Source organism: Aythya ferina (genome assembly GCF_964211825.1).
Source record: "Aythya ferina genome assembly, chromosome: 2".
Lineage (NCBI taxonomy): Eukaryota > Metazoa > Chordata > Aves > Anseriformes > Anatidae > Aythya > Aythya ferina.
Window position 1 is genome coordinate 109,625,222 of NC_140297.1, and position 19,517 is coordinate 109,644,738.

The following is a 19,517-nucleotide window of genomic DNA, read 5'->3' on the forward strand; positions in this document are numbered from 1 at the left end:
AACTTAATTTTAGTACAACATGCCTAAGGCTGTAGCTTTAAAATGGAAATAAAAAGAGATGTATCTCTTCTAGTATCTGTGATTAAAGACAAAAGACTCCTGCATTTTGCTCATTAACTTCCTCCCTTTCCTTGTCCTCCTCTACCCTATTTTTTCCCAGAGATTTTATCTGAGAAATAGGTTGTAGAGGAAGGTGTTTGATCTTTGTTAAGAATGTCATGCTCTTGACATCAGTGATGAATAGACCAAAAGACCAGAACATACTTATTCCAGCTCCCAATAGCAGCCTGCCTGACTGTCTCAGGGGAAACCAGGAATTTTGTCTGCTCTGTCCATTAATGTCCAGGGAGAAAGCTGTCTCATTGTCTGTGGGGATTTTCATGAATTTGCTGCAGGTTGCTCAAAGTTCATGACTACTCTCATCATCCAGCAGACTTTATCATACCCTTTCCTCAGCCAAAACTCTTCTGCAGTTAGGTATAGCAACTTCAGTATAGCAACCTAGGAAGGTGAATATAAACGTTAGGTGTCAGCACAAACTCCACATAGCCATGCTTTGTGCACAGACACACCATGAGGAATGACACTTATCCATTCCGAGCCTTAAGAAATATACATTCAGTGTTTCCATATTATATAAGTGAAGTACAGTGAATCACAATGATTTGCTCTTGGTCATTTGTGTTCTCTCTAGATAGGAGATTTGCAAAATAATATGGAATTATTAAAAAGTCTTTCATGTCACTGTTCACCCCAAAGGACGTTAGTTAGATCAGAGGGGCTAAGCAGCAGAAGCATTTGGGTTTAGCTTTGAAATCATTGTAAAAGCAAACTTCTGTTATGAATCCTTCGTTTCACATATGTCCTTTAATCCATTCCTATTCAAGAAAGCTTTTATGAATGTGCTTTATTTTAAGCTGCACGTGATAAAAGTCATTTAAGTCTAGGAGCTATGCAGAAGTGCATTGTAAATGTCTGGGTGGAAGAAATAAGAGGAAAATGGTAAATGGTATTAAACAAACAAACAAAAAAAAAAAAAAGGACAAAAAATAAAGTATATTTAATTTCCTGATGACTTTTCAATATCAATTGGCATGAAGTAGAACTATTTCTTTTAGTCTAGATTGATACATAATTTCTTTCTGGGAAACCTTTTCACTTTCAGAGACTAATTGTATAATATATAATTATGCATGGCTTTTATTCCTTTCTGATGAACTTTATTTATTTATTTATTTATTATTTGAGAAGTAGCCAAGAGCTCGCTCTGGGAAATTAAGTTTGTTAAGCTCGGTCTTTTTTGCAGACTTCTTCACACCTTCCTAGTAGTATAACTTGACCTTGACCTACAGAGGTTTGCTTATTCATCCCAAGTCTGCGCTGATTACTCTGAGAGTCGTGATAGAATTTTACTAGCTTGTCAGCCAGAGACTAAATTAGAGCCCCTAACTCACTGAATATAGGCCATCAAGCAATTGTGTAATGTGTGATAACAAGTTATTTCCTTGACTTACTGTTGACTTGAGCTCATTTAGCACCTGATTAAAAGCTTAATGGAAATGAGCCAAAAGCCACTCTATTCAGCAGACAGCCTTTTATTGACACTAGTGGACTTTTTACCTGACCTGCAGAACATTATTAACAGCTTAAAGCTGAGTGGTATTCACTTTTTTCATTAAGTTTCTTATGTCAGCATAGAAAAACGTGCCTTGTGAAATCAGTCTTCCTACAGTGATAATTGTCAAGGATCTTTTGCATTTCTTTCTGCTACTTTCTTTCTCTGTTGTTTTTTTTTGTATGCAGTCTCCTGTACAACAGGTAGTTGGCTTCACTTTCATCTTTGGCAGGAAAACAACTTAAAAACATTTCCCCTTTTGCTTTTGCTGTTTTTTTGCAGGGAGTTTTCATTGTGTGGGACTTATCTCTGAGTCTAATATTGGCCTCACAACCCACGCTATTCCTCCCACCTACCTACCTACCATTGCTCATGCGTCTACTCTTCTAAGAAAGGGTTTTCATTATTACCAATGTTTCTTTTAATATAACGAATAACTTTTGTACAGCACAACTGTGTCATTTCCCCTTTACATAATACAAATTTATTTTCCTGGGATTTTTTTCTGAGATTTTTTTTTTCTTCCTATACTTTACAATCTCCCTCCTACCATATTCCTCCCATGCCATGGTTTCTATGTGGTTACAGCATAAATCAAGTGCTATGGTACCATTCTGAATAAAGCACAGCTTGCTGTGATCTTGAAATGCACACCTCCGCTGCTGCACTCTCATTATCCTACCAGGAAGTGAGCAGCTTTCTCTCAGTGTGCTGGCAGTATACTCCTGGTGTTTAATTTTTCACAGCCCAGATAAACTGATCCAGATGGAAAAAAGAAAAAAAAAAAAAAAAAAAAAAAAAAGAGTGACATTCCGTTGCCCATTCCTGAAAGGTAGCATAAGTTTATCTTGTACCTGTAAGCAGATAGAAAATGGACGGGTTAGCTAACTTGTCAAGAAGGTGCAGTCAACAGATAACTGACATTTCTATTACAGCTGAGCTTCATTCAAGACTTATTCCTTTACTATCTGTATGTACCTCTGTATGTACATTGGTTATGTTCAGTCTGGTTTTCACTGGAAAAAAAATAATGCAATTACATCATCTTTCCACATTCCATCTGTCACTTCAACCTCCCAGTACCTTTGAAATCCATTGGCCAACTTTTGTCAAGTTTTCTAGAGACTGAAGTCTGAAAGATAGGAAGTTCCAGTAAATTTTATGAAGATTTGTAGCTGGATAAGGGAGAGAAAATCTGCAGTAGTCTTTTAGGATCTCTTGAAAGAATATGGGTCTAGTATCCAGGAAGTCACTGCAAAGTAAAGCTTGATGGCAGCCTGAAAAATGAGGAGTATGGAAAAGATCAGAAAATCCTACTGAGGACAAAAGGTCTAAGAGATGTATCCTGTTACCATAGTTTTTCTAATCCATTTTTCACCTTTTTTATTCTCCATTCCTTGCACACTCACTGTTTGCAATAAGTGCTTTCCAATTCAACACTGTTGCTACTGTGAGAACTTCAATTGTTTGTGTCTCCTGCACATCTTTTATTATTATTATTTTTTCTCAAATATTGCAGTTTTTAATGGTAATCCATTTGTGCATATTTTACATAGGTTTTGGTTTATACACAGTTGCAGGCTTGTTGCTTTGGACTCATATTTTTTCATATAAACTTTTTTCTGAAAGAAGTCTTACTTACTGACCACCAATGCATTGAACCACTTTAGTGAGATTTTGATACTTTGGAGATGCATGCATAGAATTCATGCAAAAAGGAGAGAGAAGAGTAGAAATTACTTTTTTCTTACAAATATTTGTACTCAAGTTTTTTTAACAGAGGTACCATATTTTCCCAGACAGTTGTGACTTGGAGAAACACCATTCTAAACACTGTAAACACTGTTTTATGAGCACAAAGATACACCACTGATGATGTAGACTGTGTGAGCAAAGAGCAAAAAGCATTAGGCTTTTTTTTTTTTCCACCATGGTACAGAATTTGTCTGTGTAATTTCCATCATAGCTGCATCTCTTCCCGTGGATTACTGATTCATAGATGACTGATACTTAAAATAAGCCAGGCAATTCCTGACTTTAAAGCCGATCAGAGACTTTCCAAAAATAGTATTTCAAAATATGTGCATATTTATATGTGTACACATATTTATATGTGTACATATATTTTTATGTACTTACGTAAAATGTGTCAGGTTTTTCTTATATATTTTAAGGAGTCTGATTAAGGAAATAATATCAAACCAAGATAAAGTTTTTTTGAAAATCTCAGTGTCATTTTTCTTTATGTTCTATATAATAACAGTGAATGGTCAAGCTCATTTAAGAGGGAGAATCTGGTAGAAAACTTAATAGCAGTGAAACATACAAGAAGAAATAGAGGTTGAGGTAGAAAAGATACCTGATTTATACATCCTGAATTCAAACTTTTCATCACCTGTCTGAATTGATATATGGTCAGTTCCTGGGGAACAAGCTTTCAAGCTAGGGTCAACCTACATTAAAACTACATCTTGAAAGATAGAATAGGATAGGATAGGATAGGATAATTTGAAGAAATTATTGATAGGCTAATTTTATTAATAAGATAATTTGCAGAAAAACTCCAGTCATCCCATTGTTACACTAGTAAAAGATGCCTCAGATAGAAAATCCTGAAATACCTGTAAAAGTATCAAAAAAATATATAACCTGCAAAGCTCTCGAGTATTTTTGCTTGTGTGGTAATTTGTGGAGGTCAGAAGGGAGGTGATATGCACATACGGAGTACGTCATCTGCAATGAGTGAAGTAATGATAAAATTGCATAATGTCTGTATTTGAACATGATGCTAGGACCAATGTGAATGAGAAGATGATAAAAGGTCTTAAAAGCTTTTTACTCTAAAGACCCAGCAAGTGATATGATTCATGGCAAGAATGCTACTAAATACGCTGAAATATGGAGATCATTCTGGCTTTGATTTTCTTAGTGATGCAACACGTGTTTGTGTACATAGGTATCTTCATGGCTTCACAAATGCAAATATACAGCTCTCAGAAAACTGTGGAATAATAAAAATTCTGAAGATAGTTCTCCCACTTTCTCAGCTTCCTTAAAATGCTGTCCTTGGGAAATGCCTGTACTGAGGGAAAAAAATGCAAGAGCTAAGGCTAATTGTAGCCTGAATCACTGGCTAGGTTATTCTGGACATCAAACAAACTGAAGGTGAATCCAATGTCCATACACTGCACTTCAGTGTCCAGTGTCACATACATCCTTAGGAATGAAAAACATCTTTGTCTTCAGAATGAAGTCATGTTTACTTAAAGGTTATTATATATTACTATAACATGCTCAAAAATACCCTGCCCCCCCCCCTCACATAAACAAAACAAAACAAAAACAAAAACAAAAACAAAAAAATTGGAGTCATATAAACAGAAGCATACTTTTTTTTTTTTTTTCTTAATGGAGTGCTGTCCTCATTCTGCTAAAATTAATCAAAATGTCCCGTTAACTTCACTGACACAGATCACAGATGGAAGGGAGAGGAAAAACATGAGGTGATGCAATATCTTCATCTTACTTACAATGAATATTTTTAGACACATGCTTGTTAATTTTCTTTCTTGTTGAGTGACTTCCAATTAGGGAACAATGAGTTTCCTAATTAATACAAGAGCAATAATCTGATTAATCTTTTATTAGTATTTTACAGTATGTTTCCAGTGCAGTGTTTCATTGTTTCATGTTGCAGTCATTTTCATCAAACCTCTAGCTTGTGAAAGATGTGTTTCCCTTTTTCCTTCAGGTGTTTTTGTTTGTTTGTTTTGTTTGCTTAAAGCAGGAGTTTTTTAGACTTCCCATGAAAGAGACTGGAGCATCTCCATGAATTTTGGATGCTCAGCTGAAAGAACAGTATTCTGGAAATACTGTTGGTCTAGGTAGTAACATTCCCAGACCACAGTCACTGATGCATGAAATATTACTTAGCTTTTTATATGTATTATTGCAATCTCTTCTCTTGTCTCTACAAAAGCTAGAGAGAACCTGTTGGACAGCTTTTTCACTTTTCAGGCTGATGTGTCAGGTACAATTAAGGGCAGCAAATAATTTATAAATCAGAAGAAAATTTGAAGGCAAAAGAGTAATAAAAAAGCACATTTCTTTTAAAGTAGTCAGGGGGCATACCTCTGAATACAGTGATTTTCTTATGGCAGTTGACGTCATTTTTGTATATATTTAAGAAGCAGAGGATAATGACGGAAACTTTATTGTAGGAGCTTAGAGCAATATTGGACCTTTTCAACAGGAAGCTAGCATCTGTAACTTTCCACTGATTAATATATGAAGTCAATTAATCCTTAGTATCACTGACACATATGTGAAGAACTTATGCCCCTGGGCAGCATCCCTTCTGGGTTTTGTGGTCCCTCACACACAGGTATGAGTTCCTGTACAGAAATGAATTCTCTGTGAAGGAAGACAAGGCATTCCTACAGTTCACTGCATGGTATGTAGGTGGGATTGGTACTCCTCCTCTCCACTTCTGTAAGGATCCTCACTAGCTTATCTTGGCGGTGAAGCTGAAATACTCTGTCTTCAGTAAGCTGTTGCTGTCTCACTGCTACATTACTTATCCCATCATAAAAGCGGCCCTGGTATCAGTCCAGACCTAGCTCCATCTGCTCTTACACCCTGTTAATTCCGTATAGCCACAGTTGTATAAATATTGATATATTTTATTGCTCCTCTAAGGTGACAAGTCAGAATACTGTTGTAATTTATGACCTAAACTACTGTTGTTGTTTCACCTATACTCTTACCTTTACTTGCTGAAATTTCAGGAAATGAGTGTGGTTGTTTCACATTGACGGGCAGCTAAACTCTACCAGACTGCTCTCTCACTCTTCCTTCTCAAAGGAAGATGGGGAGAAAATACAATGGAAAGGGCTCAAGGGTTGAGATAAGGACAGGGGGATGGCTCATCAATTGCCATCACGGGCAAAACAGACTCTGTTGTCGACGGAAGGAAGACACAGACGCTCAATATGAGTGAACAGTGAACTTCAACTTTAATGGATAGCTCAGTCGCCTTTTATCTAGTTCGAACATAATCAACTCATACATATTGCAAAAACTAAGCTCAGGATTGGCTAACATTTCCCGCTCTTTTCAGGTAGTTCCTCCTTCTTTTAGCCACCATCCCGCCTTAGGGACTTTCCCCATTGCTCAAGGGCATCGTGTCCTTGAGCCTGATTGGCTCTCAGCCAGCTGCGTACGTGCCAGACTCATGTGAGTTGAGTACGGTACTTTACTAGCCCATTGCCTCCTAACTGCCCAACATCCACGTGTCCTATTTCACTTAACCATTCCTCCACAATTCCCCCGTTTTTATTTTGCGCTACAAATACCTTCTCTGTGAGTTGCTCTAGTTTCTTAGTTAGGCAGTTAAAGATTATACGTGCAGCAACTATAATCGATATAATTATAAGTAGAAAGCGAAGTCCCTCTTTAACTAAGAAAACCCATCCACCCATGTTCCCAAAAACAGATTTAAGCCAACCTTCAAACCAATTATCTTGTACTACAATTTTTTTTTTGTGTATGATCCGTTAACCATTTCAACTGGTCGTAAATTGACTAACCATGGTCAGAAAGATAAAAGCAACACATTCCTTCTACATCTTCACACCCATGTCCCTGAGCCAGCAATAAGAAATCAATAGCGGCCCTATTTTGCAATACAGCATGTCTTAGACTCTCCATATCTTGTGACATTTCAGAAAGAACTTGTGTTGTTACATTTGATTGTTTAACAGCCCAACAAGCAAGCTTATTAATGTCAGTCAAAGCGTGTGCAGTTCCCACACCAGGCACCAAAGAAGCAAAGAATCTTTCTGCTGGACCCCACAATTCTACATCATCATTACAGTCAGAACCCAGAGTTTTTAGTTCTCGTTTAATTCTTCTGCTCCTTGTCGAGTTCTGCCACGAGTGTAAATCTGGAGCGAAAAGTGTGAGTCGCCCTAGGTAACACGGTCCTCCAAAAGCATTGGCTGGTACTCCTTGCCATGCACGGTCTCCACAGATCAAAAACATGCCAGAGAGAAGCAGCACAGCCACCGCTGCTTCCATGGTTACGTCAGACAAGCTGCAGGGTCCTGATGTCCGTCCCTCTGCTCTGTGCCGACTCGCCACACGGTGAACTCCAAGCGCAGCGCTGCTCGTGGCGGTGACTGAGGGGGGGGAGGCTCCCACTGCCCCGTAGCCCCGAGGCAGCGTTATCATTCTCTCTGAAGGCGGCAGTGGGCAATGCCCAGCTCCAGCACTTCCCGGCAATCCCAGTCGCTCTGTAGCGGCAGCAGCGACTCTCTGCTCAGCCTGATGTGTAGCTAAAGCGCTAGTGACTGTTCTCCAAGGCTTCAATAAATTTTTTAGCAGACTTAATATTATTAATAACATCAAACAATTTATCTCCAAGTTTACGCCACTCTGTTTGTTCAAAAAACTGTATCAGGATTTGTAAAACAACCCTGCGCTACTGTATATGCTAATAACCCTAGCAAATCTTTTTCTACCATCTTTATCTAAAATACTCCGCTTTTCTAAAAAGCATCTGAGCAAATTATACGCTGCTTGTCTTTCATACCTTTATATATACAGTTGCAGCCTTTGCAAAGACCTTGGCGGCGCTTTTCCGGCGGGACCCTTTATAGGCTCATCCTGGGTGCGGGGACTCCCTTCCACCTTCCGAGCTGCGGGTGCGGACTCCACGTCCCTTTCACCTTCCCAACGCGGGTGCGGGGATTCTTGTCCCTTCCACCTCCTGGGCTGCGTTGCAGGACCGGATCCTCCCTTATTCCGTCGAACACGTGGCCCAGGATCACTGCCAGCAGTGTCCAAATCCCGTTCAGACCGGTCCCTGTTCGGGCGCCAATTTGTTGTCGACGGAAGGAAGACACAGACGCTCAATATGAGTGAACAGTGAACTTCAACTTTAATGGATAGCTCAGTCGCCTTTTATCTAGTTCGAACATAATCAACTCATACATATTGCAAAAACTAAGCTCAGGATTGGCTAACATTTCCCGCTCTTTTCAGGTAGTTCCTCCTTCTTTTAGCCACCATCCCGCCTTAGGGACTTTCCCCATCGCTCAAGGGCATCGTGTCCTTGAGCCTGATTGGCTCTCAGCCAGCTGCGTACGTGCCAGACTCATGTGAGTTGAGTACGGTACTTTACTAGCCCATTGCCTCCTAACTGCCCAACATCCACGTGTCCTATTTCACTTAACCATTCCTCCACAAGACTCAGCATAGGAAAAATAATATTATTTATTGCCTATTGCTAACAGACTAGAGCAGTGAGAACTAAAAGCAAACTAAAAACACCTTCCTCACCTTCTCCCCCAAAGAGAATATGGGAACAGGGAATAAGGACTGTGGTCAGGTCCTGATGCTTCATCTCTGCACGGTCCCTCTCTGCCCCTGCTCCCCGTGGGGTCCCTCCCAGGGGATGCCATCCTTCCTGAACTGAGCCTTCACGGCTTCCCACAGGCAGCAGCTCTTCCAGAACTCCTCCCTCATGCCTCCGTACCACGGGGTCCATCCCCCAGGAGCAAACTGCTCCAGCACAGGTCCCCCACAGGTGGCAGCTCCCCCCAGAGTCCCTGCTCCTGCATGGGCTCCTCTCCACGGGCTGCAGCTCTGGCCCGGGACCTGCTCCTGTGGGGACTCTCCATGGGCCACAGCCTCCTCCAGGCCACATCCACCTGCTCCACCAGGGGCTCCTCCACAGGCTGCAGTGTGGAGATCTGCTCCATGTGGGACCCATGGGCTGCAGGGGGACAGCCTGCTCCACCAGGGGCCTCTCCACAGGCCGCAGGGGAACTGCTGCTGCATGCCTGGGGCACCTCCAGCCCTCCTGCTGCAGTGACCTGGGGGTCTGCAGGTTCTCACCCTTCCCTCCCAGCTGCTGTTGCACAACAGATTTTTTCCCTTTTCTAAAATCTGCTCTCCCAGAGGCCCAACCAGCATCACTCATTGGCTTGGCTCTGGCTAGCAGCAGGTCTGACACGGGGCAGCTTCTGGACTCTTCTCACAGAGGCCACCCCTGCAGCCCCCCTTCCCACATTACCAAAGCTCTGCCACATAAACCAATTACAAACAGTTACAATTAACTTATGTAAGAATAAGCATTGGACAAAAACTTTAAATTCGCTAGTCATCTTTTAGGGTTTAGGGTTTGTTAAAACTGTAGGCCAACAGTACTGGAATCTGGTAGCATAGTCATGGATTTTCAGAGATGTGTTTTGCAATGGCCATCACTTAGACTTTTACAGGATCTGCTGAATAACAATTCTGATAATGATGTTTGTAAGCAAGAATCACGTCTTCTAAACATGTGTATTTAATTGATCCCTCAAGTAAGTTATTTGCTGTCAGGAGGCTGATGTAGTCATTTTTTTTACTGTCATCATGACTCTCCAGGCTGGAGGTAATATTAAAGGCTGTCACGTCATTTGCATGAACATTAGGTGGACATTTTTTAATAAATAAATTCATCTTTCCTATGCTAGCCTTGAACTTCCTTTCAGGGAATATCTGAACAAGTTTCCAGAAAATATGAAGAGCATGTTTGTACACACATATGAAAGATTTGTGTACAAGTATTTACTATGAGAACATTTGTTCATATTAGGGAACATAACCCATGATGTCTGACTTATCTAAAAAATGAATACAGAGCACTTAAGTTCCAATGCAGCACTTCAGTTCCAATGCTAATATATAACATTTTCTATTTCAATCAAACACTATGTGATTAATCCATTTGATAAACAGAAAAATATCCAATAAATTTTAATAATGAATATATTAAAGTAAATATCAGTAAACATTTAGATAACAATTTTTATGCCATTCATTTATTTGTAGAGAAAGGGCATGTACAACCTCTGCTGGGATCATCAGGTAACAATCCCATCTGCCTGAAGAACAGTTGAAATAAGAGAAGAAAAGTGGTCTCAAACTCTTGTTCAAATCCAAATTCCCATTCAAATTTTGCAGCTAACATTTCTAAGCTAAGTTATAGGGAAAAATATAATGGAAAAAAAAAAAAAAAAAAAAAAGTGATAAATGTAACATGAACTACATCTCCCACTCCAGAACCTAACAGTTGAGGTACTCTTCCTGTAGTGGTACCTCTGGCATTTCCGTTCAGCCTTATTCATAAGAATTATGTGTCAGCCTTGAAAGAGTCCTTCATCTTTTCTTCTTTCCTTTTCCCAAAATGTATTCTCAGATTCTTTCTTGAAGAGCTGTTTAATTTGTTCCAAATATAGTCTTGCAAAATAACAGATATCAACAGCCACCATAACAGGAAATTATATGGGCAATTGTTGAAGTTAGTTTAAAATATGGGAGAACATGTTTGATATATAAAAACAGACAGTTTCACATTTTTTCATGTAAAGAGTTAAAGCAGACCTGGTTTTCATTTTTCGTAAAAGGATTCCTGGGTTTTTAAAGTATTTTTCCAAAGTTTTGTTAAAATGTTGACAAAATGTTCACCTATTTCTTCTGAGGAAATACATTGTTATGAAGAAAAGAAAATCAGAAATTCAGTCATATTTTGTTATTCAACATGGACTTACTTTTAGTTGCATGTCTCTATCTCAATAGAAGGAATATCATGTGAAGCTGTTTTTTGTTTTCTTTTCTTTTCCAATTTTGTAACTTTTGTGAAGATTATGCCATTATTAAGTGAAGCTTCTTCTCTGCCTTTGTGCAGAGCAGGTATCCCCTTATCTGGGGAATATGTTTTTCTAGTTACTGATTTTATTTATACAGTAATACAAAAACTTTGACCCCTATTCCATCTCTACCCCTATACCATCAAAAGCCATAGGTCTTATGATTTCAATCTGGACTTTGTGGGGGTAAAGGAGGGTTGGCGAGGATAGGGAGGGAGTGTAGGTAGGGGGAGAGTCAGGGAGCGGAGTCATTAAAATGCCATGTATGACAACAGCATAATTTAGAGGAGTATATTGGAACATTTATTCTGCTTCTCTCCCTTCCAAAATGATAAGAGTTAAATGTCTTTGTTCTGCATATTCTCATACACACACTTACATTGTTCTTCCTAAATGGGACATCTGATTTTCTTTGAGTTGGCCATGTGGGGAAGTGTTGGCAAGGTCTGGGTTTCAGATTCAATATCCCCACCTTCTTCAGTGCTCTGATGTCTGTTTGACTGAGACCCTGTTTTCATTCACCAAAAAGCTTGTCTGGTTATTGCCGGTCACTGGAAAGTGCTTCCTCATAGACATCACAACTGTGAAGATGAGCCATATTGATTAAGCAAAATGTAACCTTGTGACAGTTCTGGAATACTGCTTTGGAAGTTGTTGATTTGTTAAATAAAAACTGCAGCCTCATTTTGATGATCACCTAACTTGCAGAAATGAAAATCTTCATCCTGTGTCTACTTATCTCGCTCAATTTCACACAAGGTTTAGCTTTATGATAAAATCCTTAGGTTAAATCCTGTAAAAAACTTCATTTTAAATCAAGTTATTTTGATGATTTCTGGTCCATCCCATTGTCTGCTTTATAAATCACAGTTTATCATTCTATGTGTAAAGTGGGCACTTCTAGGGCTTACTTTAAGAAATACAATTATAATCACTGAACAACAATGTGATTTTCAGCCATCTCTTTCAAGATGTAGTTTTTACACACCCTGCATACATGTATATATGTGCAAAACTGGTCTTGTTTATGTTTAGCCCTACTTCTGCCCACCTATTTAAAAAGCTGTCCCAGGAAGTAAGTTAATAATGTCCAGTGGGAACAGGAGAAGAAACGCCACTTTAGACTGCAAGGACATGCACTAGCTAGATGTTAGGACAGTTTTCCTAATGGTAATGATAGTTAAGCACTGGAGTGAATTGCCAAGAGAAATCACTTCACTAGACATTTTCAAAAACAGGGTAGAAAATGTCTGTCAGGAATAATATAGGTATTGCTGATCCTGCTCTAGGGTAATAAGAGGGACCAAATGACCTCATGAAATCCCCTCCAGACTGATCTTTCATGATTCTCTGTTTTTCTTAGGCTATTCAATATACACAGTATCACTGTTCTTACTTCCTTTCTTTAACTTATTTTTTAAATATAAAAATAAAACCCTCATCATGACCAAATTATTCCTGCAGGCCTGCTGTTGAATAGTAAATATAGATATCCCACCCACAGCAGTGCCTCACAATGCTTTAATGTATTTTAAATGTTATTTCATTGCTAGCATTTTGAAATTATGTTCTAAATGCTGCCAGCAATACCATGCTTGAATCTTGATATGTGATCTTGTACTATCTGGTTTAGTTTGCTAAGGGGAGCTCGGATGATGTATTAAACCTGCCATGCAGAAAATTCTCAGGCATAAAAAGAGATGTGCACTTGCACAAAATTCAGCATGGAATCCTTAATGTCCAACATAACAAGACAAGCAAGCAAACAACAATAATAAAGTCAATTATTCATGATAATTTTCTGTTCTGATCAGCTAGAAATGTGCTGTTCTTCCACTGTGAAATGCTGTAGCCCTTTTAGATTAAAAATAGAACAAGTTAAAATAGTGTATTTTGCTTTAGTTTTAATGTGCAATTACAAGACAAACAGTAGTGTATTTCTTCTCCAGACATGCTTTGGTATCTTCTGCCAACTTGCATCATGTTAGGGTGAGAAAGAGGGACATGGAAGTGAGTAATTGTTCTGCCCTTACAGATAGAAGAAACTATTAGTATCTAAGTCATGCTGATGCCCAGTCATTTGTTCCTTGCATTTTCTTGTGTTTTACTTGTTATACTGATAAGATGGAGTAACTTTTTTTTGTTGAAAGCACCTCTGCAGCAGCTTCCAAGTTCCTATAAGAGATTTCTGTGTTTGCATCTGTATCTGACTTCTGTGTGGCAATTTCCAGTTCTCCTCTGCTACCTGATCAGCCCGCACCATAGCTGCCCAGCAGCTTGGCCTGCAGCAATGCCAGGTCCTGCAGACAGCATTAACTTGTTCTGTCACCCACGAATGCCAGCAGCAACGTTCAGAGCACCCACATCTTTCCCTTTATTTCAGTGGCAGCCAAGCTTGGGTTGTGTCTGCATAGCTCTGCACAGTGACAGTGATGTATCATGCTGAAGGCAAGCTCAGGAGCTTTCAGGGCTAGTACATAAATCTCTCCTGTTTTAAATCTGACAATTGCGATTGCAAATCTGTGCTAAGCCTTTATTACTTTTACACTTGAAAGGAAACCTTGAAAACCTTCCTTCAGAAGGCATTACTCATTGGGCCAGTCCCAAAAATATTTTGTTATTACTTATGACTTTATCACACTAAAAAAAGAAAATAGTAGAGTAAATAAAGAGAGGTTTATTAAAACTCTCTTGTAATAGTAAATATTTATTAATGTCCACATAACAAAATTTGAAAAATGTAAAATATAATGCAAAATTGTACAAGGTTCTCACTTCATTACTTACACTCTTTGCCTTTCAAAACTGAAAAATGCTACTTTATCTTAACCCCATTTAGAGAAATAATATGCTTCTAAACTTGGTGTAAATCTCAAAATCACAGATACATAATAAAGAAAGTTTAAAACCACTGTGGATAAAATGGTATTAAAACGGGCTAAAACTTTATCTTATAGTAATTATTTTTGTAATGGTCATAGAAATTATATTTATAAAAGCTGGAATTTCATGGGGGAAGCTTTCAGTTTGGGGTTTTGAAAATGTCTTTTTTCTTTATTCGAGTGGAATGTAGCCAACATGTCATTCCACCATTCTCATGAAGTTGCAGACAAAGATGTTAGATATTTCAGAACTGTTGGCACTGTCTAGTCAGAAGGGCCCAATCTAAATGTTTAGCCATGGATTTGACTGATGCAGAATCCATTGGACTCATCTCAGTTGTGTGGCTGTAAGAGCTGTGAGACAACAGTGCTTTGGCAAAGATTTGTTGTTCAGACTTGTTTGAAATTCTGGTGAGTCAGGCTGTGCCACTGCAGTTTGTTCAGTCATCTACTGTTGGGTAGAATGTAATCTCTGGCATAGCACTAACTCTCTGCCTATTACTTTGCCCCCTCTAAGAGATCATTTGATTTAAGGCACAAATTGATTGCTGTTTACCTGTGATTAACAAAGAAATTTGAATTGAGAAGGAGTGGATGATGCCATATTCAAACAAGATGATAGACTGATAGGGGTTAGACATTTTTTTTTTAATTTTAATTAATTTTAGTACTACGTCACTGTTTCTGTTGCCCCTTTCCTTTCTCTGTTCACTTCTCCCACTTTTTTCCCTTTTGAATAATTCCTTCATATTCTTAAATCCTAATCCTAAGTACAGAGCTAAGCATCCTTCCTTATAAGCCAAGACGTTCATGAAGAATACCACATCTAGACTCCCTGTCCCTTCAACTATCAACTATTTCTATATCCCTCCCCACCATCACCACCACCTATTTCAAGCTTTAATGAATTTCAAACCTTTGCAAATAATGAGAGTGTAACATTCTCTTCTGCTTTCATTTATTACAGCCCTGGTCCTAACACACCCTCCTGCTATAACTTTCAACCCTGGCAACTTGATTATTAAACTTTTTCAGTTGTCCTCTTAATAATACCATCACTGTGAGTTTTGCACAGGCCTTTTATCCCCATGTTCCCAGCCCTGACTAGAGCTGCTCTTTTGCTAACTCTCCTGCATCCTTCACTCTGCATGCTTTTGTCACCCAAAGGCATGAATTTGCACTGAAAAATGGTTCTGCCTGCTTTCATTTCGGGGCTCCACGGCCACCAACTGTACAGGCAGCGGTTAGTTGCACTCTATCAGCCATGCTTTGAGCTATCCTGGGAGTGATTTCTTGGGCAGCTGGGTTTGCTGCCCTTGCTACTGACCAACAGGCAGCCCTTGTACATGGACCCTGGTGCAAACATACATGAACTCCAGGCAGATTCTTTCCCATTATCTCTAATTGTCCTATCTCCAGAGAAGTTAATCAGATTCATTAGACCTCCATGAGGACTGTGGTATCTGCCTGTGTGCTTTGCCTCCAGCAGAGGATTGGCAAGCCCTCATTTTCTATTGAAATTTCATGTTACGACTATTTCTTGTCCCAGTTCTCACAATCAATATGTCCACATAATAATAGTTATTTAAAGCAAGTAGTTCCCTTAAGGGCAACATCCCAAAGAACGGCAAAATAATCAATTTCAAATTCATACAAACCGTGAATCACTTGAAAAGCTGTCTCTTTAAAAACAGGGCTGTAGTCTGATATTGATGTAGATTGTTCATCTCTTGCATTTGTTCTCAGATTATCTGTTTTACTCTGTGTACCACCTTAGATGATGTAAGTAACAGAAAATAATGATAAATAATATATGAAGGTAGAATCTTTATTTTTAAGGAATATCTTGAAATAATAGGTGAAATAAAAATGATACTTAAGTGATATGCAAACTGCTGGTTTAGAACTTGATGCCTATTTACAGGTCTGTTTTAAAATATTTTTGATTATCAATATAAGAAACATAACTTTATCCCTTCCTATAAATAGCATGTTTATATTTCTGGAGAGGAAAAGTAAAATTAGTCTTTTTTTTTTGTAGCCATGAACAGATAGCAGTTTGTTTCTGATCGGAGTATTACAATTTCTATTGTAGCATCTTAAATTTCACCATTACTCCCTCAGTATTTCTACCATGGGCAGTACTGAGGCCAGAATGGGAAGGTTAAATCTGATCCAGGGTAGACCAGAGATGAATTCCAGTCCTTTGCCTGGCTCCCTGGGCTGCCCACTGCCCCAACACAGGTGGAAGGCAAGGCTTGGGAGAGCATCCCACGCTATGGCAGGGTGTGCACTGCACTCCAAATCTACACTGAGCTGATATTTATTTCTTTGTTTTAATTCTAAGTCATGGGACTTATTAGGGACAGAGCACAGAAAAATGATTGTGGGGCTATTTCTCTTGGGAATGCTAGGCAACTGGGATCTGGGTCCTCAGTACTGTATTCTGCAGTGTGCTGTTTATAAGTCTCAAGTGTGGCGTGTTTAAAAGCTGAGCTGTGGAGGGTGTGTTGGTTGGTTTTTGTGTGTGTGTGTGTTTGTTTTTTTCCTGACAAAGTACATGTGAAGTTTTAAATGTCATCCTCCTACCCAACACAATTGGATGATAACCTCTGCCATGAATTAATCAAGCTGCTTGTTAAAAACATTATCTTGCCAGTGTTCCTCCAAGTTCTTTTCAATTCAGGCAAATTTAACAGCTTTCTCTGCCATGAAATGATACACTAAGGTTAATTATAGCTCAGGAGCGCTCTAAGGTATGATTTGGCTGCTCAGGTCCAAGAAGAGCGCAAGGGGTGCACCTGGAACAAGCATTTGGCTTGCTTTGTTCATGCAGGGGTGGGCAAGAACAACCGAGCAATTAAAACGAAGGACAAGATGCAGAACTCTTGGGTCTGATGCCCTTCTTTCAGACAGAGGAGGGCAGGGGGGTGGCAGTGTCCGGCCCCTGCTCCTCCATGCCGTGCCACAGCAGCAGAGGAAGCAGTGCTGGGTGCCCAGCTGCTCCCTGCACATCCTCTTCCAGCTCCACGTGGGCAGGAATAAAAACATTCACCTCCTTCACATCAGGATGCCACTAGAAATGCGTCATTAGTCAGCACAGCAATTACAGAGCCTTCCAAAGAGGCTGCAGAAGCGCTCATGAAGTCACCATCAGTCATTACCCCATCGCCCTCAGCTCCAGATCACAGCAGCATCTCGCTGCACTCATTGAGGTGCGTGGGGAGAGCCTGTATGGTACGAGCAGGGAGGCAAGGCGTGGGGAAGAAGTTGTATCTTCCATGAATTTCCCCACTGGTGCTGCTAAGATGAGAGCTGAGTGAGCAAGCTCTTCTGCCAGCAGAGCTATGGGATGAAAGAGTCAGTTCTTGTCGATCCTTCTGAACTGTGCTCCTCACAACACGTCCTGCTGCCAGGCTGCTGTCTTCTGTCTTTCCACCTGCTGTATGTGTTTTTACTCTCCCCATGATGTGTGAAAGCCCAAAGGGGAGCATTTGTTGCTCCTAGGAGTAGCAGTACCTCATGTTGCATTTTGCTGCGTCTGTTGAAATCCACAGCTACAACCTTCCCGTTACTTGATGCATCTCCCCCTCTCTTCCCGCTGTGCAGCCCACACCCATCACTAACATACATCCCAGAGGTGGTTCAGATGCCTTCACAGGGGGTAAATGATAGATAGATGTGCTTCCCTCCAGCTAATCCTGCCTCTCCTCGACACTCTATGCCCTGCCCATGCACACTGACATACTGCTTCCTACTCACATCTCTATAAATTTTCTTTGTATTCGTTACCCTTCACACCATAGCAGAAGGAAATCTTAAAATGCTTTTATTTTTTTTTTTTCCCATAGGGAAGGCCGTCAGAGCTAGGAAAAGATGTTTTAATATATCTCAGAGACTAAGCTGACATGGAATAGGCTGTGCAGAGAAGCAAGCACACCACACAGGCTGACAATCGCAGTCTGGCTGTGTGGAGGGGGTTCCCACTGTATGTTTTGTGCAAACCTATTCCTGGAAAATCTGTGAATTTGCTGATGAAAAGCCGTTTGGAAGGCTGCAAAGAACACTCATCTCTGTTATGGTCTCCTTATTTCTCCTCTTTGGAGAGGAGAGACAGCAGCACTGACAGCCCTGTACTGATAGCAACCCAACCCACCAAGAACACGGTGCTGTCAGGCCAAGAAAAACCTGCCAGAGCCTGCAGAGGAGCAGGTTCCTTCTTGGCCCAAGACCTCGGTGAGAGACCTTAGTCAGACCTTAGAACTCACAAAAGAGAAGATTACCCCTGAGCTTGCCACAATCTTTTCATGAGGAGTATCCATTTTCTCCTGATGAGTAGTTGATCCATTTCCTCCTACTACTTTCTTGGCTATTTAGGCAGGTAGGACTGGGCTCGTTAATGTAGGCAGAATTTGTCTAAGTTGAGAAATAAATGCAACTCAGACTTTCCCCTTAATAGACCTTCAGGAAAACTTAAGATTTGATCCACCTAATCTGTAACAATTGCCTATCTAATTAATTCTTTGCCTCTCTCCAGACTATTCATTTTATTTAGCATCTTTCTGTTACTGAATAGCTCTCATCAGTGAATAGTGAATAGCTGTACATGGAAAAACCTGCCTTCACACATCTAAATTGCTTCCTTGCTGCTATAAACAAGTATTTATCATAGTTATCTGTAGTGAAACAAACAAAATTGGTATAATACAGCTATTGCAAGTGTATTACTGAGTTGGGCTTTTCTTTGTTTTCTTTTTTCAGAGAGCTTCACTCTTAAAGAATGTGGAAGTAATTTTTTAGCAGGTTGCCAGTTGTTCTAGAGAAGGACAATTCCTTTTTCAACTGCAGTGCTGACCTGTCCTTTCCAGCCACTAAGGAAAAGTACTTTCCTTCATGTAAAGCACATTAAAAAGTTTTAAATCCTACAGCTTTTGTAATGGTATAATGAATGCTGTGAAAGCAAATTGCTCTTTGAATCCTAATTAACTGAAAATCAGGTCCAAAATTCATCTGGGCTATAAAATAAGAATATATTCCAAGATGCATAATAGATGCATAGCATTTTATATATCCTTTCTGTTTCTTGAGCCCTTGAACTTTGTATACTTTCTTCACCAACTGTGAAAAATAGAGAGGTTTTTCCTTTCACTGAAGAGATTTTTCAAACCTCATGAGACAAGCTTTAAGGAAGAAAAACATTATACATTGCAAAAGCGTAATAAATTGCAATTATTGGCACTAGATTATTCCTCCCTCTAGTGGCTGGCTGGCTCCAGTGAGAATAACTGGAGCTCTTTATTAACATCTCATTGAATGATTCCATTA

General features: G+C 39.7%; 1 protein-coding gene across 13 annotated transcripts in view; it reads left to right on the forward strand.

Moving 5' to 3' along the window:
• DLGAP1 (DLG associated protein 1) overlaps nt 1-19,517 on the forward strand; it is a 417,012-nt gene that overhangs the window by 291,462 nt on the left and 106,033 nt on the right. The window lies entirely within an intron of this gene.